This window comes from Leptinotarsa decemlineata, unplaced genomic scaffold (assembly GCF_025532065.1).
Source record: "Leptinotarsa decemlineata unplaced genomic scaffold, Ldec_3_MD MMD2_tig00026369_RagTag_RagTag, whole genome shotgun sequence".
In the NCBI taxonomy this organism is placed as follows: Eukaryota; Metazoa; Arthropoda; class Insecta; order Coleoptera; family Chrysomelidae; genus Leptinotarsa; species Leptinotarsa decemlineata.
Window position 1 is genome coordinate 1192982 of NW_027412709.1, and position 27915 is coordinate 1220896.

General features: G+C 32.8%; 1 protein-coding gene across 1 annotated transcript in view; it reads left to right on the forward strand.

Moving 5' to 3' along the window:
* The window catches only part of LOC111515144 (uncharacterized), a 181998-nt gene that overhangs the window by 7361 nt on the left and 146722 nt on the right, over positions 1-27915 (forward strand). The window lies entirely within an intron of this gene.

The window sequence follows — 27915 nt, forward strand, 5'->3', positions numbered from 1 at the left end:
TGGATTGTTGATGTTTTTGAATATTAAATCCTAGTTTTTCTGGGTGGTACCAAAATGTATTTCGGCTTGAGTGAGTTTCTTGTTTGGGATTGATATTGCACGATAAAAATATTTAGAGATCATACTTTGATCAGTTATTATTTTATACCAATATAGATAGCCCCAGGAAAAAATCTTCTCGAATGAGAAAATGGATGTGGATATCGGTTGGGGGAAATAGTGAGTTATTGATATTGTTTAACGAAAAATTATATGAATTTAATCCATTTTGAGAATAATTAATTTATCGAATTATTTGGTCGGTCGGTAGCCAAGCGGTTCGGCGTGGGTGCTTTGTTCACTCACTCGAATTGACTGCCGTGTTGGTCGATGGTTCAAGCTCTAGCCTGAACGATCGATCTTCACTTTCTATCTTCCAACCCGTGTAAGGAATCACACGTTAAAAAGTACGACCTCGTTAATCCTTAGCTCGCACAAGTTTCGACTTCTGAGGGTTGTCGTTCGTAGGGGTGCGACAGCTGGTTAATGGAAAAAACAGATTTTTTTTAAACAGATTGAGGATGTGTTAGCTTTTATACAGGGATCTTGTTTACACAAACCTCCCCGGTCTTTGGGAAGTATGATTGTTTTCCTAACAACCCTCAGAGGTGAGTGATTCCAGAAAAACCAACCATACATTGAGGATAATTTTTTTTGCAAACAATATTGGTATGGGTAGTATTTGACTCAAAAATCATGTTTTCGATAGAGTGTTACAGTTATTGAATTGAGCACGTTGAAATATACTTATTTTTCGATATTTGTTCAATGGAACTCTTGCCTGTATAACCACTCAGACTAAATGTTCTGATTTTTTTTCATTAACTTCTAGTTCTAGTATTTCACATTCGTTTTTGGTGATTTTTGATTCTGAAAAGGATATGAATACCCTCAATTTTCTACGACTGATGTGAGATTGTCTGCATATGCACATGTTTAAATTTTACTCTTAAGACGAATCAATGACGGTTCAATATGCAGTACAAAAGAACCGTTGATTACGGACCTTGTTTCTATCATTATTTATCACTTCAGGATACTATTTCAGGAAAATTTGTATTTTAGGCTTGACAGTGACAGTGATTATGCCTGACCCGATGTATATTTAATTTCCATAATACCTAATTTCTGAAAGAATTTTCATTGTGGGTTGAGTTTGCCTCAAATTCAAAATGATGTGTTGGTGATCAGTAAAAAAGCTGGTTTTTGTTCAATAAAATCATTTTTATCAATGATGGACTGCGATAAATGAAATCGGTACAATCTTGTCGTGGTATTACAGTGTAAATTGAGAATACGTATGACCCCGTTCATATAGTTTCTTATTATAGCTCCAGGCATATTTTATGTTGAGAGTTCTCTAAACTAAAGCAACGAGAGTTTTGATTATCACAGTCTATCTTATTTATAATAGAACACTTCACACAAAGCACATAACTCAATATGGAAGAAATTTCCAGTTGTGAAAATTATTGATTGTATTACACTTAATATATGTAAGAGTATAACCCTCGCTTAGTTTGTTACAACTCCAGACAACTTCAAAGTTGAGAGTTCTAACCAAAATAATGACAATTTAGGATTTTCCTGACTGAAGTCTCCTCGGATAAATTAACCTGAACATATATATATATATATATATATATATCTATATATATATATATATATATATATATATATATATATATATATATATATATATATATATATATATATATATATATATATATATATATATATATATATATATATATATATATATATATATATATATACAATTCCTTGGAGTTATTTGGGATAGCAGCGAAGCGCAAGTGTAGGTACTCTTATAACATTATATTTCCAATATTTCGACAATGGTTATTGTCATCATCAGGGAGCTAAGATGATAGATTTTGAATTAATACAGAACTTAAGTTACTAGACGAATACTTACAATGTTAGTGAGACTGGTCGCAATTGAGTTGAGTTAAAATTAAAATATGAACGTTGTGATCATGATAAAAACACGTAACAACTGTAAAATTACAAGACATATGAATTAAGTGAAAGCTACAATATATATAGGTTAAATGAGGAGTAATCATAAAAAATTTTTATTTGAGAATGAACGTGGTGATCTTAGGTTAGAAACACATCACTTGTCAATTTAATAAAATTTTGAAGAAGTAGACTTGGCATTTGCCGCTGGTGCAATTAATCAAAGAGTTACAGTTGCCTCCAGAAGAAAGAGTTTTGTAGTATAATTTTTGTTAATAGGTTGATAAATGAATTTAAGTTCCAATTTTTGTCTATAAAAAGTAAATAGGAATATATTTCACTTAATGTTGTAAGTCTGTTTTTTTATTCAGACAATTTCGTGATTGCGAAATGTAAGTCATTTCAATGAATAATCTTTTAGAAACATTCCTCTCTTTAGTCAAAATTTTTACTGAGTTAAAATCCATTACATGTCCATTATTATAAACATGTTCACTAAGGGCACACCTTTCTGGATGAAGTCTACAATCACTTTTGTGTGCAGATATTCTGTCTTTTAATAATCTGGCAGTCAGATCTGCAACTTATACAAGGGATACTATAAACCACTTGAGATTGAAAGTTATAAGAGTACACTTGCGCTTCGCTGCTATCCCAAATAACTCCAAGGATTTGTTCGTAACTAGTCAGCAAAGACTACCTCTCTCTCTCTCTCTCTCTCTCTCTCTATATATATATATATATATATATATATATATATATATATATATATATATATATATATATATATATATATATATATATATATATATATATATATATATATATATATATATATATATGATAAGTATGAGGAGATGTTTTCTCGGGTTTCGCTTTGTGTTATGTGAATTTTATCCACATAACGATTATTCTTACACCGTTTCGGCGAAATCTCATTTGCTATCTTGATGATGTCGGGAGTCTAGTTGAAAAACTCCAGTGTGTGTGTATGTTTTGTTCGATGTCTTTGCATTCCAGATAATGTTACCTTGGAAAGCGGTAAATGCAAAAAAAAGCATTTTGCCACATTGATGTCAGCAAACAAAATTTTCCAATTTTCATAAGACCCTGAATATTCAGGGCTGAATTGACTATCTACTTAATTTTCATAGAAACACCAGTCACGAATGCCATATATGTAAATGTTGTGCTGAAAATTTCAGGTCATGGGAGAAAAACAATACAACGCTAAAGGAGCTATATCACCCCACTCGATAGTTATATTCATATTATGTGGGTTGGCCTACTTTTCTACTCGAATGAGGGAAATCAAGTCATGCCATTGCGATCGACCAGACTGACCTCTTAAATGTCCACTTCAGTTTCACACCAGTTTCAAGAAGTACGTGAAGATATAAGTAGATTTTTTTGAGTCATTTAATCATTTCTATTTTCCAACATATGTATTATAGGAAAATATTTCCCTGAACCAAATAATTATTGGTAAAAAATTTCAGCTGGTTTCAGAGACATAAAGAAACATTAATATATTTTGTTACTTGTGTCTGGATATTTGTAAGAATATTGCGAATACATAAAATCGTAATAGTATAGGAGCTAGTAACGTTTTCGACAGAGAATTTCAGAACAGTTGGTTTTTTGATAAGCTGTCTTTCTTGCTCTTTCGGTTGGAGTCCGGGCTACCTGGCTGACGGTAGTGGTTGCGTTTATTGATGCTCATATTACCTGCTTAGGTAAAAATCCTCAACTTCAAAATAGTTTTTTAAATTGTAATTTTCAATTTTTGCCTTCAGATAGATCCACTAGATATCAATTTTTTATTGCCAGGCATTTTCATTGTTGTTAATTACGTGCCATACGCGATTTTTTTTTATAAAAAATCAAAGTGTTTTTGAATGTCTGTAATTTTTATATTATGTTCTTTAAATATAAAATAATCTAAAATAAATTTGATAGACGTTAATTCCATGGTTAAATATTAAATATGAATAAAAAAGTAATGAAAAGTATTGCGGTTTAATGCTTGTGGTCAGAGAGAGACAGTTTAAAGGGCAAGAGAGATAGAAAGCGACGGCAGCGCATCGGCAAATGAACAACATGGCGTCAGTCTAAAGTTACATGTTTGTTTTGTGTTTACGTTATTTGTGATGTATATTCATTGCTTTTGTTACAATGGCCAGCATTTTTCAGGAAAGGCAAAGTTAGACCTTTCAAAATGTTGGAAAAATTGAACGAATATCAACTAGCTTTTCAGAATATTATTACGAATGACGAAGAAATACTTGAAACTACCTTTGTAACCCTTGAGGAGTTTATTTGTCAAATGCATGGAGTTAAAAATACTTCGAATGTTAATGATGTTCAATTTCATCTATTTTCAAGTACTTTCCAGTCCAGAAAAAAAAATTCTAAACATCGACTCATCTAGTTTGCCACCCTGTGAAGTAAAATTGCTCCAACATTCATTGAGTGTTTGTTATGTGACTAAGCTATGGAGAAATGCGCACTGGTTGGACCATCAACGATGATAAATATGTTATTATTCAAAGTAAGTATTGAATAGAACAATAATCAATAAAAACTGAATTTTTATATAACGAACAAAAACAATTACAGGAATTTTAAGTTTTTTGTTACGGATGATGGAATATTGGAAAACAATGACAATTTCCAAAACGATGATTTAAATAATTCTGACAGAGAGGAAAGATGATGATGATGATTTTTGAACCTTCCTTGATATAGTTTTCATTCCATTCTTTTCCATTTATGCTTATTCAGATTATATTATCATTTTCATGTTAATAGTTTTTAATTCCAACATGTATTTACAAGAACAAGTGTAAGTAATGTATTTTCGCAATTATTTCCTGTCTCATTCTTATAATTTTCTGTTATACACTAGCCGATACGCTGCCGTCGCTTTCTATCTCTCTTGCACTTTAAACTATCTAACCACAAGCATTATACCGCAATACTTTGCATTACTTTTTTATTTATATTTAATACTTAACAATCGAATTAACGTCTGTCAAATTAATTTTGGATTATTATTTTATTTTATATTTAAAGAACATAATATGAAAATTACAGACATTTAAAGAAGAAAAAATCGCGTATGGCACATAATTAACAACAATAAAAATGCCTGGGAATGAAAAAAATGATGTCTGGTGGATCTATCTGAAGGCAGAAAATCAAAAAGTACGCTTTAATTTTTTTTTCAAGTTAAGGATTTCTACCTATGCAGGTAAGATACGCATTAATAAATGCAACCACTACCGCTAGCCAGATAGCCCGGACTCTAACCGAAAGAGCATGAAAGACATCAGATAAAAAAGACAAATATTCAAAAATTCTTGTTTTCCAAACGTTGCTAACTCCCGTACTATAAGAAAACTATTCAGCTATTGGCTGAAGAAACCTTATACATACGTGTCAATTATGATTCTGGAAATTTTCATCTTTTCTAGGGAATTTTAATTCACCAAAGTCTCAGTTTCTTCGCGAATTACAGGTTGAAATACTGTAAATTTTCCAGGAATAATGGAAACACGTCAAGGAGCCACAACAGATCGCAGAACCAAAGATAATATGATTCATTTATCAACACTAATGTTTCAAATATACAGGGTGTAACTAAATAAGTGTAAAACATTTGAGGAGGTGATTCCTCATCGAAAAAAAGATAGGATCTTTCATATGAAGAAATTTCATTGGAGCATCCCTTGTTAACATACATTCCCTTAAAGGTGGTACATAAAATTAGTATAACAAATTTTTTCACAAGCACTAAAAAAGTTACAACATTAAAATTAACCTGACGTTTTGTACTACCAAAATACACTTAGTCAGTAATTTATTTGGTTTACCCCATGGTTGTAAGGGGTGGAAAACGCAACCCCTAAAATTTATTTCCATTCTAACTTTTTGTCTTATTATTTGTTTACCATTCAAAAATTCATTTCCGATAGCCTGTTTCATTCTAAACAAAAAATGTTTCTTGAGTTTTTTGCCCAAGATAAACCAGTTCGCAGCAAAAAATTATTTTACGAACAACTACAGAAATACATCGTCATAGATGCGAAAATACGAAACTAATCTATCTAATAGGTGGCTATTAGCGATAGTGACAATTAAATTGGTATGACGCTGTCAGTTTGTAAATTTTCGAAATTGAATTAATACTAATCGTGTGTTGTTGTCCTGTTCTTAATTTGATACTTTAATAATTCACTTGTTATTAAAATGGCATACACAAATGAGGAAATGGCTGATATGCATTACGTTTATGGTCTGTCGCAGGAGAATGGGTTAGAAGCTTCTAGAAGATATGCCGAAATGTATCCTCAACGGCAGCATCCTTCACATAGAATATTTGCTGGACTTCATCAACGATTACGAGAATATGGTTCGTTCGACAAAAAAAAAGCAGGATTGTGGTCACCATCGAGAAGTACGAACACCACAGCATGAGGAAGCAGTACTTAATTTGATTGAAGAACAACGTACTACCAGATTGCTTTCCAACTAAATGTTGATCATATGATGGTATTTAGAATTTTAAAGGAACAACACTTATACCCTTACCATCTGCAACGAGTACAGGCACTGTTACCGCGAGACTTTCCGAACCGTCTTGAATTTCTCAATTGAATGCTGGAAATGATTAGAAGAAATTGTGACTTTCTGAAGACGATAGAATTCATAGACGAATGTAGTTTTTCTCGGGACAAGATTATTAATTTTCATAATTACCACATATGGGCTGATGAAAATCATGCTATTGTCGAAACTAACCATCAAGAACAGTTTTCTCTCAACGTATGGCTCGGAGTTATTGGGAATGATTTAATTAGGCCTCATTTTCTACCTCCTCGAATAAATGGTGAGGCATACATTCAATTTTTAAAAGAAGTGCATCCAGTACTGCTGGAGGAATTTCCATTGGGCGTCAGAAGGGATATGTTTTTATGCATGATGGGGCTCCCGCCCATTTTAGTCAAGTAGCACGTCAGCATTTAACTGGAACATATGCAAATCAGTGAATAGGTCGAGGAGGACTACAGAACTGGCCCGCTCGATCCCCGGGTCTCAATCCTCTCGATTTATCTATTTGGGGCCAATGAGAGCATTTGATTTTTTGGTACTCCTGTTCGCGATGTAGAGAACTTAAGAAACCGCATCATCGACGCGTGCAGGGTAATCAGAGAGACTCCAGGAATATTTGAGCGAATACGTGGCTCAATGCGCCGACGTCTAGACGCATGCGTAATGTCTGAAGGTAGACATATTGAACATGTATTCTACATGTTGTGTGTTTTGTTATTGATAAATTAGTTTAGTTTATTACCCTTTAATCGTTTAATGCAGGTACTAACTACAAAATAACAATAAATCCAGTTCGCATTTATGACGATGTATCTCTGTAGTTGTTCGTAAAATAATTTTTTGCTGCGAACTGGTTTATTTTGGGCAAAAAACTCAAGAAACATTTTTTGTTTACAATGAAACATTTTTTGTTTTGAATGAAACAGGCTATCGAAAATGAATTTTTAAATGGTAAACAAATAATAAGACAAAAAGTTGCAATGAAAATAAATTTTAGGGGTTGCGTTTTCCACCTCTTACCACCATGGGGTAAACCAAATAAATTACTGGCTAAGTGTCTTTTTGGTAGTACAAAACGTCAGGTTAATTTCAATATTGTAACTTCTTCAGTGCTTGTGAAAAATATTTGTATACAAATTTTATGTAAATCCTTTAAGGGGCTGTATGTTAACAAGGGATGCTCCAATGAAGTTCTTTTATATGAAAGATCCTATCTTTTTTTCAATGAGGAATCACCTACTTGAATGTTTTACACTTATTCAGTTACACCCTGTATATACAGGCTGTGATTTTTGGTTTGTCAAGAATAGAATTGTTATTTCAGAAAATATAAACAATCTAAAAGGAACGTTTTATAGTATTCAAAATGTACTTTATGAAAGTAACAATGCATCTTTGGTTAAACAATTTTTTTTTCAAATACATACCTGTGTAAATTGCAGGTACGTATTTGTAATGAGATTTGTTGTTTGTAATGAAAGTATTACAAATATTGATGAACCGATAAAATCACAATTAAGTAGGGCGGTCCTGTTGTTAGTTCTTTTGTAAATTATTTTGATTTGGTTAAAACGTTTCAACTATCAGCGTACCATAGATATTACCCAATAATTTCGATAAAAAGATTCTCCAATAGAACGAATATTCGTTTTCAAATGGAGTATTCAACTCTCTGTTCTGGAAGTAACGAAAATATTAGTTTCTGGTCAAAATACGATTGTTGTGTAGACAGAGAAAATGAATGAGTTGTTTATGTCTGTTAAGAACTGTCAGTCGTTTCTGCAGTTAGTTACATATCAAAAATGTATTCAAATGACGAAAGGACTAATATGCTATTTACTTTGCATAATCAAATAGAAATCCTCTTTTGTCAAGAAATATGTATGGTGAGTTATACCGGAATCATCGTATTCCGAACATTCAGATGTTCAGACGATTAGAAAGAAATTTTGTATGTGCATTTGACAGATATGAAAACAGGATATGTCGTCAGTTACAGTTACTTTAGGATTAGTCAGTTACAAAAATATTCCTATTAGGATTGTTGCTCGCGAGAAACTGCACACAAACCAGATATTTTTGTGAAATCTACCGGAAATATTTTCAAAAAAGTATAATACAAATGCTACATATAAGTCATCACCTTAATGAAAATGATTATGGAAGGCGAGTACAATTTGCGAAGTGGTAAAGACGTAGAAATATGTAAGTAAGTTGGAAATGTTAGTGAATAAAATAATATTGGTGGTCTAAAGAAAATTCACCAATAATTGTAGGTGGAACAATACGAATGAACATTTATCTAGAGAAACCAATTTCCAGGAAAAGTTCGGAATGAATGTTTGGTTGGGAATTTCGGGAACTAACATACTAGGTCTTCTCTTTTATAATGATCATAGTAAGAGAACATTCAGATGAATTATTTCCAACAAAATGAATTGGAATCAATGGATCAATTGCCTGGCTGTCTGAATCTTCAAACTGTGTTAAGTTTTTTTTTTGTTTTTGGATACCATGAAGGATAAGGTATTTTGACACTTCGTACAGATATCGAGCATCTCAAACAAAAAAGATGCATGTAATAGCATTGCATCCATCATGCCAGAAAATTGATACAGAAATTGTATAGATAGACAACTGATGTGCACTCAACAACAAAGAGCATTCAATGTGGTATGTTATCTATAGAATTCATTTTCTGCATTGGTTTCATTTTTCCCCAAAAATTCATGGTAAAATTAAGCGTTTCTCTGTTCGACTGTCGTAATCAATGATGCTATTCATTTCAAATGAAACGCTACAAAATTATCAAGTATGATAAACCAGTGAATTACGATTTTAGGAGTGAGAGCCCCGGTTTTGCCTGGTATGCCTACAGACACGTACGCTTTATCAAAATGTGTAATGAGAGATATCATTTCATTATATTCAGAAAAGGGCATGGAAGGTTTGGACGAAGAGATTTTTTGAGAAAATAAAATACTCTTCCAAATATTATTGTGTGAAATGTCTTGTTTGAAGGAGTTTCATTGAACTTCTGCACAGGAAAATGCTTACTAAAAATTCAAATATGTCTTCGTCCGAACCTTACAATGCCTATGTAGCTTACAATAAGACAGTCAGTTTTCAAAAAAAATAAATTATAAGATCATATTTTGCAAAAACAAATTTATACAAACGCCAGTAGTTAGGCAAATTATTCACATCAGATCATCGCTAGTTGACTGAATTCAGGCGCGATAGAATAATCAGAGAAAGTTTGTGGTAGTAGCCACTTCCCTAGAACAGTGACGCGCGAATACATATTTTAATATTTCTTTAATAAAATGTAAATGGAACATTCGGAAATTATTGGGAATGAATATTTAGGACTGGATATTTCACAGGAAATGGTTAAAATTATATTTACGGGTTATAGAGCGCATATCGTATATTTAGACAAGCTTTTATTTATACTCTTGTAGGATTGGGTTCACTAGCAGGTAACAAACTAATCAATAATGTAAGAAATCTTGCAAATTGAATTTGACTCGGTTCTAATCATCCGATTGATTTGAAATTTTGCAAGTGTACATAATCCCGGTGACAATACATTATCAAATTTTTGTTAACAGAAAAAAACAAAATGGAGGCTTCATATCTGTTCAAAAAATCTGATTGAAATCTGTTTTTCCGTTAATCAGCTGTCGCCCCCATACGAACGACAACTCTCAGAAGTTGAGAAACTTGTGCGAGCTAAGGACTAACGAGGTCTTACCTTTTAACGTTCGATTCCTAACACGAGTTTTGTGATTATAGTCCGATTCGAATCAAATTTTGAATGTAGAGATTTTTGGGGTCGGAGATTATGATTCTCATGTCAAAATTGGGAAATTTAACGTGGTGGCTCCAGAATGGTGGTCGAGTTTTGTGATTATCGCCCGATTTATTCAAAATTGGAATCTGAGGGTTTTCAAGGTAGGCGACTATGATTTTTTTGAAAAAAAAAAGAAGATTGAGGCGAAATAAACGGAAAAAATGTTATTTGTAGTTGTCAATGAGAAGAGAACTAAAAAGTTGAAAATAAAAATTATAAAAAAACACTTTCAAACGAAAGCTTTTATACAAACACACTAAAAAAAGAAAATAATCATATATTGTTTCATCCAGGTTATTCTGTGAGTTTTTCATTTCAAACTATATACTCGATTTTTCGTTTAGAATCTAGGTGTAAGAGGTCTGAGAGTCTCGTATTCACTTGCCTTGCATCAAACCGCTGCCCTATCGAGACTGACAGTAAGATATTGCGAAATTATTGACATATTGTATTGTATTGTATTTGCTGTAGGTCTAGTGACATCTGACTCATTTTCTTAATATAGGTATTTACTTTTTGAAAATACTTCACCTTCCACTGACTTCTATCATTTTGCAAAATACTGGGTGTTCTATAAATGAACGATAGAATTTATACTTATATAATAGAATATAAGTAGTTTAGGTTGTCAATGTCAATAAGTTATTTCAATGATGACGTACCAAACGTCACTTTTACTTTAGGGAGGAAACGTACGACTTTGTTCCCTACAATGAGGTCAGGAAATGTATACTTTCGATAGAGGTAGGCGGAAAATATATTCATTGTCTATTTCTCAGTAAATTTTCTTCCTTATAAAAGTGTGTGTATTATTCGAAACCTAAAGTGAACTACGTGCAAATACACAAAGAAACAAAAATGCAAAATATTTCTCTTTGTCACTACTTGGGGAGTTTAAAAAAGTTTCAATAAAAAATGTATATTATCAAAACAATTTATTTGCAGTAAAACAATCAATTAAGGAATTATTGAACTTCTAATCTCTAATTGGCATATTTCTTATTTTTCTAGAATCAACCAGTTCCTTTTTTAAATGGTTGTCGAAGAAATTTTTTAAGGGTCCCTGCATTTTACTTTCCCAAAAATTTTCGTCCCTTTCAATTTCCGTAATTTTGATTCCTTTGGAAGTCCAAACTCCGATACTACACTTTTTATATCCAGTTACATGCAACTGGCCTTGTATTTGATAATACCATTTGTGACTCGTATTGACAGCTCCAGTTTTCTTTCTCCAGAACGTTATCTTTCCATTTTCGATTTCTTCTTGAGGAGTAATCGATTTCGCCGAATATGGACATTACACCTCTATAATGGCAATACCGTCTTGCAAGACTCCATCTGGTGAAGCACCAAGAAATTGTTGATCTTTATCGACGTAAAGACCATATTTTAGTATTTTTTGCTTTATTTCTATTTCCAATGCCGCAAGGGCCCTTTCTTCATTTTGCTTTCCATGCATTATTACTGGCGTAGATAAGTACTTGGGATAAATTATTTGTTCAACTAATCGTTTCCTGGATGTTTTTGGCAGCATTCTGCAGACATATCCAAAATTTGAAGCCGTTATTCTTTTTTTCCCTTTCATCATGCCATAATTTGCATCCACTTTGGGTTTTAGAAATGATTTCTATTTTTTTCAGCTCTTCGACGGTTTTTTTGAAATTTTCAGCGATGTAATCCTGTTTACATACTTTATATCCTTCATCATCTGAAACTGGTTTTTTGCAACATCCACCGTAATCCTTGTTGTTACTTTTTTTGCCAGGCCCTCTTTTCATCGCAAATTTTGCGACGACGTCTGTATCTCTCCTCAATTTTATTTGTTAGTGCAGGCATTTTACCTAATAGCGACTGCGATAAAATAGACACAAATAAATGTTTTGTATTCCATTCCACAGCAGAAGTTCAACATTTTGCTTGAAAGGATCGTCTTGAACAATAATTGATCCGTTTTCCACCTATGTGTTTACAAATGATGGAATTAAATTGTTCAACAGTATTCGTGTCGACATTATATAATAAACTTTTGGAATGCGTAGCAAGATATTTGACTGGGACCATCATTATTTCGTATAAAGCTGGAAGAAAATAATAAGTTAGTATACAATTCACATACCACCAATGTCTTAATTTGAATCTTCTAATTAAATTTCAATCTTATCTTGATAAATGAATTTCACTGACTTGTGAGCTTCATATCAGTTATTATTGAGTTTGCATTCGACTTTTCTTAGCAGATGTATGATGAACAATTTCTGTGTTCTCCTAAAATATGACTGGGCCCATTCAATATATCTTTCCTTAAATTTTAAATTTTTTCATATAAAAAAGCATTTTCTTCTGATCTATATTCGATAGCCTGTTACTGAAGACCTAAACCGCAGAAGATTCACCTGAAATTATTAAAAAACAGTATTATTACCCGAGAATATATTAATGTTGATAATTTGGTGCATATATCATATAGTTTTTTTCATCTGTACTGATAAAATAATCGTTTATTGACCTTCATTTGTTTTCTCAAAACTGCAGGGCCAGCATGTTTGTTCTTGCAAATATCTGCCAACTTATTGACATAATTCCTTAGGAGATGGTTTCTACATTAAATTTTTTCCACTGTAATGTTGTATTCTGCATAAGGGTCGTGTTCCAATAACTTTTGATAACAGGAGCTGTCTCCATCCGCAATCATTGTTTTAAAAATTACTCCGTGCTTTTCCAAACTTTGTTGAAATGCTGCTGCAATTACATCCGATTCCATGGCAGTTGAGGACAACATCCAATTTTTGAAACAGCGATGGGGCTTTGGCTGACTTCCTTTATTTTCATGTTTTTTACACACAAGGCAATATTTAGTTCTAACACCCATGCCAATGACTTCATTAGTTTTTGCACCAATCACCACACCATAACCAGACAATGACGTATAGTTCCTTTTATACGACCTTTTGGCCCAAAATCAATCACATTTTACGGTAATAAAAGGAATTCCAGACTCAATAGCAATTTTTTTTCTTCTTATATTGCTTTATATATTGATTCTTGTGATTTCTCTCCTATCTTATCACAAATCTATTGTGAAATTTATCGTATGTTCGATGGGATCCATAAGGAATTTCTAATGTTGCTGCGATCTTTTCAACATGTTTGTATACCAATCCTATTGACATGATCTCCAAAACACTTGTTCATTCATTCCTTCGGCATCATAGTTAGTTTTTATATTGTAATATCTATTGCACATGTTACATTTCCATTTTATAGTCGATTCGAATCTAGAACGACGTTCATCAATAACAACAATATTTTGCAGAGTGCATTCCGTAACTACCGAGATTATGATTTTCTGGAAGTGAAATTATTTTCAGTGCATTGAAAAAATGGTCAATATCTATAATTCATTTCCCAACCAAAATAATTTTTTTTTCAACAGTGTCTTTAAAATTTTTTTTTTTACATTCATTGGTTTTACCATCCATTAGGGTTTTTTGTAACTTCACCAGAATTCGTATCTGATGATGATATCTCTCTTATCGTTTTCCAAATGATCTGCAGATATATTTTTTATATTTGGATCGTTATTCTTATCATTTTCCAGAATTAAAGGTAACTCATTCGTTACATTGTTCGTTTTGGACCTGAAACAATAAAGAATAAGACACATATTTGATATTTTGTGAGTACAAAAAATGTAAGTCACGCCCTGGTGCATAAAGTTGAAACTACGCGTAAAATTTTTACTTCATGTACGGCGTAAATAAACTTTTTACTTCTCCAATAAAATTCTAGTTTCGGTTCACAAAAGTATTTTTTTGAAAATCAAAAATTATTACTTACTTGTATTTGGATAGCCTAGCGATTCTTGTTTTTGCACTAATGTGCCTCATACTCAAACTCATTCTTTTTTTATGGCCAACTTCTCTCCAACAACGTTTGCTTTCCATATTCATATCGTCCAACAACCTACCTGTCTTTTAATGTATACTAAGCACAACTTATACTTTACGAACTGAACTAAAACGAAATAAAACAGCAATAATCCAACCGCAAACCTAGAAACACACGATTAAAACGTATTTTACGTACCACTACTGTCGAGTTGTTTCTGTGCCGATATTGTAGTCTAAGAGCCAGTGAGCGGCTACCTGCATGTATTTGACCAGACTTAGGTTTTTGTACATTGAGGCCCCTATACCTACCGTACATGATATGGGACCTCACTAAGCCCAAAGTGGTGGACGCGGTGAGTGCGCAGGTAGGACAGGTATCAATTTTTTAGTAATTTTAAATGCATTTGACGACGTTTGCCGTTTTGATATTTTGAAATATATTATTATTGTGAACGGAAAATAATAATGGCTGAACATTACCTCGCGTTCAACATTGTGGCAGACATATTTGAAAATGTTAAAAATAAATGTTTTTTGAAGTAATTGACGAAATCTGCCGTTGATACATTTCACTCATTATAGTTTCAAAAACTTATATTGATTAGGGCAGAAGTATTCAGTGCGTACAAGCATCAGAAAATAACAAAATCTGAGATACTACCTGGTCAGATGTCTATGTATTACGATAACTGTTTTACATCAAAATAATGTATTTATGATTTACTTAATTACTGCATTTATTGAAATTGAAATTTTTTATGTAGTTCATACAATATTTAAAAATTTTGACGATAAAAAAAGACGATAAAATACGGAAAAATTTTAAATATCAAGGTATGTTAAGGTAACATACATATTTATTACTATTCATTATTCTTCATTCATCATCATCCGGGTAATGTTCATTGTTGAGTAAATCATCTTCATCATCATTTGAGTCAGATTCTGTAAAAATTAAACGTAAATTGTAAAATATCAATAATTTATAAATAGAATTGAACATTTTCGATGAAGAATTGATTTTTATCAACTTACCAAGAATATTGTCGAAAAAAACTCTGAAATCATTGGTGGTGTTGAATATTCACCTTTAATTAGTCGTTGACTAGTTGAATAATCAGGTAATTTTGTTTTAGATATTCCTAAAATTTCCTCTCACAAAATATCAGCAGCTGCTTGCAAGGTATCTTGGTCTTTCAGGTGCGCAAATAATGAGTCATCAATAATTGAAATGCCCTTAGGAGCAACAACTTTTTTTTTGTTTGACATCAAAATTTGAATGTTATCATTAAATTTCTTGTGAATTTTTTCTTGTAAATAATGCGCGGCAAATATTGATGCTGCATCGGAGCCTTCACTCAATTCTTTAAACATATCGAGATACTCTTTATGCAAATATGACAAAAAATAACAACGTCCCCGTTTTATGACATTCTCCTCAATTAAATTACAAATTTCTCTATAAACGGTTTCATGTGTCTCTGACACATGAAGTACGGAAAGGACTTTTCACCAGTGGCCGTTTGTGATTCCTAAAATTTTGTCGACAAACATCATGATAGTATACTTCATCAGAGGCAACTCTTTGTATTTTTATCAAAGTTTCATTGTGAATTTCAGAATCTGGTTCCAACTTTGATAAGATATTCATATGAAATTATTTTTTTTTTTGAAGTACGTAATGGCTCATTCTTAGACTTACATTGTTTATTTCTTTTATCACAAAAAAAAACACAAATTCAGGTTTGCTGAAGTCACAGTTTCAGGATTCTGAACAGTTAATGGTGCTGCTGAATCTTCCAATTGTATTTTCTCGAACGGCTGATCTAGTGCGTCTTCAATATTTTTTTCTACAACTTCATGTATCTCAGGAACGTTCCGTCATTCAAAACGGAATCCTGTACCATTGCATCATCAATTATTGAACTATTAACTGATGTTGATGGTTGTTCAGTCGCAGACGACGACGTACTTTGTAATGAAACTTTTTTGTTGACATCTGCCAAATAAAAATTTTTTTAAAGCTGTAAACGTCTTATAACAACTACTATGATAGCCGGCATCAAAAATATCTTCCGGTAAAATTACATCGTTGTACTTTAATTTATGAAATTTTCGTAACCTCAAAATATTTCGACATTTTACCATAGTCTCTTCCGAAAGCATCAATAATTTTTCAGTTTTTGATGTGTCACAAAAAACACACTGCACTTTATCTATTTCACTCGACATAATGTCAAAAATATTCAACAATTAATAATCCAATGAACAAAATAAAATAAAGCAACACTATCAATTTTTTTAAATTCACGCAACACGAGGCATCTATATGAAGGTTGACAAATATATACTGAATACATCTGACGGAAACCATTAGATTTGGGATCATAATAGAGCCCTCTCAGGCATAAATCTTATATTATTCAAATGGCACGTAGTAAATATCGGAAAAAATATTATAGGCTAGAATGGGTACAATAGTAATACTTTGGAGTGATTAAGTAAATCATAAATACATTATTTCGATGTAAAACAGTTATCGTAATACATAGACATCTGACCGGGTAGTATCTCAGATTTTGTTATTTTCTGATGCTTGTACGCACTGAATACTTCTGCCCTAATCAATATACGTTTTTGAAACTATAATAAGTGAAATGTATCAATGGCAGATCTCGTCAATTACTTTCAAAAACATTTATTTTCAACATTTTCAAATATGTCTGCCACAATGTTGAACGCGAGGTAATGTACAGCCATTATTATTTTCCGTTCACAATAATAATATATTTCAAAATATCAAAACGGCAAACGTCGTCAAATGCATTCAAAATTACTAAAAAATTGATACCTGTCCTACCTGCGCACTCACCGCGTCCACCACTTTGGGCTTAGTGAGGTCCCATATCATGTACGGTAGGTATATGTACAAAATCCTAAGTCTGGTCAAATACATGCAGGTAGCCGCTCACTGGCTCTTAGACTATTGTATTTATGAGCATATTTTGGCTACCTGAAAGCTCCACCTTTTCGCTTCCTCCAAGGGTCAGGCCCCTTGCACCCCTCAGAAACTATTCGTCAAGGGCCTGACAGTGTTAACGCGTTATCAATATTGAAGTAAAATATTATCAGGATTTGGAAGAATTTGAAGGTGTGTTTCAATCAATGATTTATTGTTACGTCGTTATAATATATTTCTAATACAATAAAACCTTCTTTTGTTTTCAATACGTTTTGAAATATCAATTCTATTCGTTGAAAAATAAGTTTTTCACTTATTTCGTATGAAGATGAAGAAGTAGAAAACCAAAACCATCCGTCTTCCCCCAAAAATTATTCTCTCCTAAATTTATATCCCTTTCAATTCAATTATAGGAATTTTATATGTCCTTGAATTGTCCAGCAAAATGACAAACGTATTTAAACAAGAACTGAATATAAATATTTCACAAAAGAAAGTTAAACCCTTAATCAAACTACATTCAAAATTGAAAGATGTAGATCCGTTATTCGAAAAATCACATGTAGTTTACAAAATTCCCTGCAAAAATTGTGATAAGATATATAAATAGGACAAATAAAAAACAATTTAAAAACCCGCATAGCTCATCATAAAAATAATTGTAAAAATTTTAAACGAAATTCTTGTGCTCTAACAACACTTTCTAGATAATGATCATTCAGTCGATTATACTAACACCAAATTTCTCCATTGCCTTTTATTGCCTTTTATTCCATTTGAACCAGGTTTCAATAAGGGGCAATTTCTGGAAATGGCTGGAATTAAAATTAAAGAAAACAATATCAACAAACAGATAAACATCGACAACCTCAGCAAAATTTATACATTTTTACCAAGAAAAAAAACCTGCATACATCCTGTAATATTTACAAGATAAAGATCACCATGATAAATTATAACAAAAAGTATTCCACAATAATATCATTTATAGAAACATGTGGATTCGTTTTCCGATGGCATTTCAGGTTGTGTCGGTCCTCTTCACCAAAACGTCTAAGAATGGCAATTCGTTGTGGATTTCTTTCTCCATTGTGAAAGTGATGGAAGGTCTCGTGCTGTTGATGTGTTTCAGGAAGGCGTCTAGTTCAGTATTCTCATGGTTCCATATTATGAAGGTGTCGTCAGCATATCTCAACCAGACTCGAGGTTTCTTGTGGGCTTCTTCAATGCCACTCCATATATATATATTGGCTATGACTGGTGAAAGTGACGATCCCATTGGCAGTCCCTCATCTTGTGTGAAGAATTCGTCCTTCAGTTGGAAATAACAGTTTCGTACACATCATTCTCGTAATTCCATAATTACTTCTACAGGCAGATTCGTTCTCTCTTTCAGGTTTCCGTCTTCAGATAGCTCTCTCTGTATGATTTGGAGTGCTTCTTCGACCAGAACGTTGGTGTAAAGGCATTCCACGTCGAAACTAATCAATTGATCTTCCTGTGTGACTTCAATTGACCCTAGTAGTTCGACAAAATGCCTTGAATTCTTCACAAAAGACGATATTTTTCCTTGTAATGGTTGAATTATGGGAAGTAAAAGTCTAGACAAGTTTTGAGTAGCCGAATCTGTGGATCGGTGTGATCGATCTAAGAGGGACGTCCTTCTTGTGGATTTTGGGTAATCCATACAAGTGAGGGGGCTTACTGCAGTGCAGTGTTAGCGATGATCTTTCCTTATCCCAAAAATAGACTTGGTTTTTTTCAAAATCTGGTACAACTTCCTTTCAATTGATGCAGTAGAGTCCCGTACGATTTTTGTGTATCGTCCCTTCTGAAGAACCTCTTCGATCTTTTGTTCGTAGAGAAGAGTATCAATCAACACAGTATCATTCACCAGAGTTGGAACTCTGTGTCTCGATTTTTAGGGATGGATGTTCCCATTTACCTGCGTTGCAGCCACTACCTGTGTTGTCATGTGCTGAGTTATGCTTCTGTGTTTGCTTTTGTGAAGCGATAAAACGGATCTCCATGGTAATCTTTGCGCATCATCCCTTTTCTTCATATTACTAGATTGTTTTTCAATTTCGATAGCCTCTCTGATTGTTCGCGAGTAAAATTTTTCATTGCTTGCTAGTATTTTTGTGTTATCGAAATTGTGTCCTGTCTTCAATATATATGCAAAGAGAGAAGACGTGGTGACTTTTCCCTTCATTGCTAGTTTGTGTTCATCTTTTCTTATGTTGATTTTCTGTTGGTCTGGCCGATGTAAGTCTTGTCGCAATCGTGGCACGGTAGGGTACGGAGCATGGAATTTATTGTCCGTTCCGGTACCAGATTAAAGGAAAGTACATGTAAGACCAAATCTAGCAGGTACTTTCCTTCGATCTCTTTTTCATAAAAAATATGTCGATGATATTATCATATCCCTTCCTCAAGATGGAATATCTGAGATTGTGGATTCAATAGTTATGATCCTTACATACAGTTCATTATCGAAACTGAAAACAACGAACAATGGGTTCCTTTTCTTGACACTAAGATAATCAGAACACCAGATAATACTCTACTCATAGATTGGTATCGTAAGCCTATCAGTTCTGGTATGTTGGTGAACTATTGGTCATACCATAAGCATTCGATAAAAATTAATTTTGTCAAGCAAATGAAGAACCGCATTCTGTAGATTTCCGATCCTTCTTTTCTAATTATTTATTAATAATTCTCAACCAGATCCTCTACTTAAGAAGATCTTATTTAGTACGTTCAAATCAACAATAATAACCAGTTGGATATAAATCTTTTACAGTCTGACAACGTCACAATTGGAGCTGATCCACCTCCAGTTCCTATACTTTTCTTTTCTTTACCATATATTAGTGATATGACACCTGAGTTATGCAGAATTTTCAAATATTTAAATGTGAAAACAGCTTTCAGAACCATAATAACCATAAATAAATTATTTTCGAAACTCAAAGATAGAAGTCTTATTAACTTTCAATCTCAATTAATCTATTCCATTCTTTCTTCATATTGTGGTAAAGAATATATTGGTCAAAAGTCAAGACTACTCAAAGACAGAATCAGTTCACATTAAAGTGATAGTAGAATACATCGTGAGAGATGTAATCATAATAATCTTTTCTCAAAAGAAGGTCACAAAATGGACTATATTTCAACTGAAATTGTATCAACTGAAAGAAATACAATATTACTGGAGTTTTTTCCCAACACCAAATCGTTATTTGCAACACCTCGACACGTGTTTCGATCACCAAGTGATCATCTTCAAAGAGGAAGATTAAAACTAAGAACTAGTGCGAGCTAAAACTATTTATGCTATAAAGGTAACCCATACAGGTAAACCATCCAGGCGTACCAACCATACAGATATACTAACCTAAATTAATTTAACAATTTTGCCTTTTCTATTATTTGTTCATATAAAACAATTTTTAGCTATATAAAAATTAATTTCACAATATTGCCCATCAAAATTTATTTATTTATTGTGTCCTTATGTAGTAATCAGTAAACCCAACAACATTATTTTATTTTATTTTAACAAGCTATATAGTATGTATGCTCTTTGGTATAGGTTATATGTTATTCATAATATTATTGTGTTTACTTATTTTTATATTCTCATAGGCATCTAGTTGCCTGTTGTTGTTAACTTGTCTAACTAATCTTAATGAACTGAAGTCTATGGAATGGTTTTTTTGCAAAATATGTTGGACGACTGCTGATTTTTCAGGTTTTCCATATTTAAAGTGTGCTATGTGTTCTTTATATCTAACTTTAATAGATCTTTTTGTCTGTCCATAATATTTTGCATCGCATTCCTTACATTCAATTTCGTAAATTCCAGACTTTTCCGAATTCTCGACTTTGTCTTTGGACTTCCCAAAATGTTCTGTAGTGTATGACTACAGAACATTTTGTTACAGAAGAAATGGGTTTTCAAGAAAAATTTGACCTGAATTTTTTCTGTATTCTGAAGAACAATAAAATTAGCTTTTTTATTTATGAAGACACACTGAATGCAGAGAGATATCTCCAAATATTGAAGACGACTGTAACCGATTTTCTTGAAAATTTGTCTTTAGAGTAATATAGGAATTCGTGGTTTCAACTGGACGGAGCGCCAGCTCATTTCACCCAGGAAGTTTCCAGGAAACTTGACGAACTCTTCAACGATCGTTGGTTTAGGCGTTTAGGGTCGTGGGATTGGCCATCGAGATCACCCGATCTCATGCCACGTGACTTTTTTTATGGGGTGTTTTAAAAGAAAGGGTATACAGTACTCCAGTGCCTACCAAAGAAAAATTGCGACGGCGAATAGTGCGGAGTATCGAAGATCTGGATCCCCAGGAAATTGAAAAAGCAACCACAAGTTGCGTACAAAAAAACATTTTAGTGTTTAGAATATAATGGACAACATTTTCAGCATTTATTGTGAAAATGTGATATTTTGTTTACAATTTTGTTATTTTGAATCATCCTATTCTGTTATTGTCTGTACTTTCACATGTTTCAGCCCACAAAATCTTACTTCTTTCCTAGAAATGACTGATTTTTGGTACAGTTGTTTCCTGGAAACTTTGAGCCATAGTTAAGGAAATTATTTTGTAACCTTACAAACTTCCTCAATGATTAACGGAAAAACAGATTTTGAACAGATTTTTTTTTCATTGGTGTTAATTCAGAATACATTTGTTTGAAGTTTTAACACGTTCTGACAATGATTTGATCACTTTGTTCATGTGTACCTATAATAAATAATTTCATAAGAACTTCGTTTGAATAATCGATATTTGCATTCATTTTGGAAGATGATTCGAAACACCGAAACTCTTTGTAAATTACTTATAAAAGTAACCGAACTGCTATGATATATAATTCCACTGCTACCTAAATCCAAATTCTAAAAAAAATAATGTTTCTAGAAGAAGCGACTTTATTGAGAAAACTTGACGATTTAGGTATAGGGACATGATGAATCATCTTGAAGCATTTTTCACCATCTTTCAATTTACCGAGTAATATATAGGGGGTTTCATTTGAAAAAATGAACTTTTGACTACTTTTATGCATCATGGAAATAATACTAATTTTAGCACGTTCTGTATGATATGGAGTGGATTTCTTGGTGTTATTTGAATATTTCGAGTTTGTGCAAACTATCATCAAAATATCAACTTTCCATGAATTGAGAGTACTGATGTACTCAATTTCAATTAAGGCTATGTTTTGGACCACATTTAGCAAATATGGTAAAATAAAATAATGTTGTTGGGTTTACTGATTACTACATAAGGACACATTGCAAAAATGAATTTGTATAGACAATATTATGAAATTAATTTTTATATAGGTGAAAATTGTTTTATATAAACATATATAGTGTAAAATAATAAGGCAAAATTGTAAAATTAATTCAGGTTGGTATACCTGTATGGTTGGTAAGCCTGGATGGTTTACCTGTATGGGTTACCTTCATAGCATAAATAGGATTAGCTCGCACTAGTTCTTAGTTTTAATCTTCCTCTTTGAAGATGATCACTTGGTGATCGAAACACATGTCAAGGTGTTAAAAATAAAGATTTGGTGTCGGGAAAAAACTCCAGTAATATTCATTACTACACCAAAAGTTCCAAACAGTGCATCAAATGAAAGAAATACATCTAAAAGATTGTTTATGGAAATGTTTTTGGTGTCGTCATTTGGTGTCTCATTGAGTTACTTATAGAACGGCAGATGTTTCTGATCACACTTGCTTTTCTGTTTGAAGAAAATCTGTTGGAAATATGTTTTTCGTTAATCAGCTGTCGCGCCCATACAAACGATAACCATCAGAAGTTGAGAAACTTGTGCGATCTAAGGACTAACGAGGTCTTACCTTTTAACTTGTGATTCCTAACATGGCAATCCATAATTTTTAAAACAAATAACCATTTTCAGTAAATTTTAATTCAATGATTTTCTTTATATCCTGTGAGGAGTCAACCTCTTTTAATGTAGTGACTTGTTTTATTGTATTGACATGTTTCAATTGTTTAAATGTAACATTCTTTTCGACAAGGCCGTCCTCACTAACAGTAAGCTTGAGACTTTTCATAATATTTTTATATTGTACTATCATCATACAAATTTTGTAGCTCTTTCTTGAAGATCATAATAAATTTTATCGAAATATTGGAATATCAAGACACGTATTACATTCTGTGTGTGTAACATAACTTTTAAAAATGAACATAAAAGATACGTTTATATAGTATGATCCAGGAATTGAAATTCATGTAAAATAAATAAAAAGCTTCATGAAATATTGGTAATATCTCTGAATGATGTGTAGGAGAATATATTCCAATGATTCTAAAGCACATAAGAATATCCATGATAATAAAACAATTTCCACACTACTAACTTAACTGAAGGCGCGTTTCGTTACACACACTAGCATTCTCAGTCTAACTCGTACATTCAACTATTCTACAATGCATTCTATACAAGAGTAGTAACATAATTTGATTAGTTAATAATGGTGGTTCTCAGAATTCTATGAGAATGAGTTTAATAATGGTGAGTGATTAACTTTTTGTTGGTTGTTCAATAGATTTTTTTTGTTTTCGTTCATCAATTTCTAGGATTCCAGCAGGTTCAATTCTTGTCTATCTCAAAAAAGGGCTTTCACAAAAGGGCTATATGACTATAATGAAAGAAATATTGGGTTCGAAGTAACACAACATGATTTCAAACAGTTATCAATAAATACTACTTTTCTATTTGTGAAGACCATTCCAATGTAGGTAAATTCGTTAATAATTTGGTAAGAAGTGAAATCAAACCTTTTTTATTTTGAATTAATCGTCCAAAAGAACACTGTAGTTTTTATAACAAGTAGTTGGAGTTAGCCACACTTTGAATAGTTTTATTTTGTTGGAATATGAACTGAATTGCAACTCACATTCACCCTGTATAGTTTCATGTGGTTGGTAAATGTTGTTATTGAAAAGTTCAGTTTGTAATTTTTTTAATTAAAGTTTGACTTTCATGTGTAATTTTGTATTCCTCAAGTCTATTAAAGTTCTACTTCAACTTTGCCATTTCACTACTATCCACAGTTTCAAGTATATTCTACCACAGGTTATGGGCCCAGAAACACATCAGTAAAATATCCGGTGAATTAAGTTGAGATGAGAGATAAAACTGGTTCATTGGGCGAAATCTTGTACCTGTTTGTCACCGCACGCACATAATGCATGGGACACTTATTTGGGCACAGTTATATCTCCAGTCAAACCAGCAGAAACAGCAAAGAAGGATGTAAAAGAAGCATACAAATGTTTGATGTAGTCTGCAAATGGAACTGAATACACCTCCCAGAATCTCATTGTTTCTAGCCTGATTTCACAAGTCAGGCAATTGATAAACCTATGTTATAGTTCAAAGTAGATGGGGGATAAGCTATACTTTGAGCAAAGTACGGAACGAAGGCAAGACAGACTAGTCAATGAATTCTTTGGAATCAGAGAAAAGGATCCCCTAGAAAGCATAGCTGAACACATGGTAAAAATTGGAAAGTTTTGGATAAAACTTCAAGACAAAACTTGGAAAGAGGACAAAGTGAAGTTGCCGGAGTCGTTATTCATAAATAGAGTACTCAATACTTTTTCTCAAGATTATTTTGAATTCTTGAATGCATGGGAGCTTGTCCCTAAGGTGCAAAGAATATTCAGTTACTACGTGAAAGATTATGCACTGTAACACGAATAAAAAGTTTACTCCGAAATATTATCGATGTGGTCATAGAGGACATTTAAAAAAAAACTGTTGCCGGAGTCGTTATTCATAAATAGAGTACTCAATACTTTTTCTCAAGATTATTTTGAATTCTTGAATGCATGGGAGCTTGTCCCTAAGGTGCAAAGAATATTCAGTTACTACGTGAAAGATTATGCACTGTAACACGAATAAAAAGTTTACTCCGAAATATTATCGATGTGGTCATAGAGGACATTTAAAAAAAAACTGTACCAAAGACAATACAAGGTTCTCAGCATTCATTTTACAACCTTTTCAGTTGGATCTACATCCAAACGTTAGTTGGATTGCAGATTCAGGTGCCACTCAACATATGACCATGTACCAAAATTGGTTTTCCACTTCCGAAAATTCCCAGTTTCCCAGTCAGTTATTGTTGGCGATAGTCAGATTATGCAGGCTCTCAGAAAAGGAAATATAAATGTTCAAATTTTCATCGATGAAAAATGGATAAGAAATCATCTTCAAGATGTTTGGTACGTACCTTGTGTAGGGAGAAATCTGTTCTCAATGCGTTCTGTAGTTGATAAAGGTATGACGTCAACACTCAACAAACATATTTGCAACATTTGTAGCTACTGGAACTCGTAAAAATAGTTTATATGTAAAGCATATCACGTAGTTGTTCCTGAAAATACTGCAAAAGTTCAGTTAGCCGCCAGCAATAACTTGCAGATTTGGCACGAACGTCTCTATCATCAAAGTAAGAGACTGAAAAGAAGAGAAGTCGATGTTGAAGCTGATGCAGAATTTTGTGTTGCCTGTATGTATGGTAAACATCATCGACTACCTTTTGGTCAGAGGATGAATATAGCCAGTAAACCTGGAAAACTTATCCATGCTGATATTTGTGGACCAATGACTATAAAATCGATTGGTGGTGCACGATTTTTCGTCGTTTTCAAGAACGATTTCAGTAAATTTTGCTATGTTTATTTCCTCAAAAAGAAGTCTAAGGTAAAAGACAAACTGGAAGAATTTATGTCAAAAGCAAAAATTACAGTACAGGAATTATTAACTGATGGTGGTAAAGAATTCGATAACATGAATGTAAAGAAGATAATCACAAAGTATGGTTTACATCATCGAATCACACCTGAACAGACTGGGGCAGCAGAACGAGAAAACCGAGCTCTCGTTTAAGCTGCACTAACCATGTTACATGCGAAAAAACTTCCTGAATACCTTTGGGCAGAAGCGTTTAATACTGTTGCATAAGTGTTGAACAGAAATGCTCCTATGGATCATTTGAAAGTTTTTGAGACAGAAAGTTTTGTCCATGTCCAGGCAGTACGCTGCCTTGTACAGTGTGTCATAAAAATATAAGAACATGTATTAAATCTCTTCCCTAAAAAAATCTTCACTCATCCCTAAAAATATGTAAGTGAATAAAAAAAAACTACTTATATTCCTAACGTTCTGGAGAGTTCACCACCCGCTTAGGTCTAGTATTTTTTATTTCCGATGTTTCATCATTTGTCACAATATCAGATGGTTGGAACGTATCTTTGGATAACATATCATTTGCCCCATTTTGTGATATATCAACTGATTCACATCGGTCAAATAATTTTGATTGTACAATATGGATTTTTTTTATTTGATTCAAGTGACGTTCCCATTGAATATTTCCTAAAGCAGGTACAGTTACAATATGTACCGCTTTTCCTATGCGTTTAAAAATAACTGCCTCAATCCAATCAATCGCATTTGGTTTTCTATAATCACGCACTGTCACTCATTCACCAGTTTTAAAACAAACAAATCTGTTACCCTTTTAATAGTATTTTTGCCTATTTTGAGCTTCTGAGATAGAAATTTTAATATCTGATTGATCATGCGGTAATAACAAATTAAAACGAGTGCGTAACTCTCTCCCCAGAAATAATTTTGCTGGTGTTAATTTTGTAGTACAGTGTGGAGTTGAACGATGGTCAAATAAAAAATTGTTCAATGCCATATTTATCATTACATTATTTTACTTCCCCAGTGCATTTTTAATGCCTTTTTAATTATGCCTAGTGAATTTTCCGCCGCACCGTTAGATGCCGGATGAAATGGCGGTGTTGTTATGTGTCTGATATTATTTTTTGATAAAAGGTTCTCAAAGTCTACTGAACGAAATAACTACCGTTATCTGTTACTATTTATTCCGGTGTCCATATCTTGCAAAACATGTTCTGAGAACTTCAATGGTTAATGTCGAGGTGATGGAAGTCATTGGGAATACTTCTATCCACTTACTATGAGCGCATAAAATTATCAAAAAATTCTTATTCATAAAAGGACCTAAAAAATAAGTGTAACCTGCTCCATGGTTGATTAGGCCATGGCCACGGATTCAAAATGGATTTTTCAGGCGATTTTTCATTTACTAAACAATTTTTGCAAGTTTTGCAAATCACTTCAATTTCTTTATCTAAACCAGGCCAAAAAAATTGGAGCGCGCAAGACTCATTTTTACTACACCCATGTGACTACAGTGCAAACTTTACAGTATATAATACATAGTACATAATATTATTATGTACTTTCACTTGAAATTTATTTCATCGCCACTTTGGGATATATTGTCCTTAATTTGAAGGAAACAACAACAACCAAAAATGATACACGAAGTGTCTAACACAAGCCTTTATGATGAAAAGAGAAATGAAAATTTTTATGTTTTTTACCACTTTCATTTGTAACTAAAGTTACTGCAGTTTCCTCCTATATGGACATTTTCAAACTTAAACAATAAACTA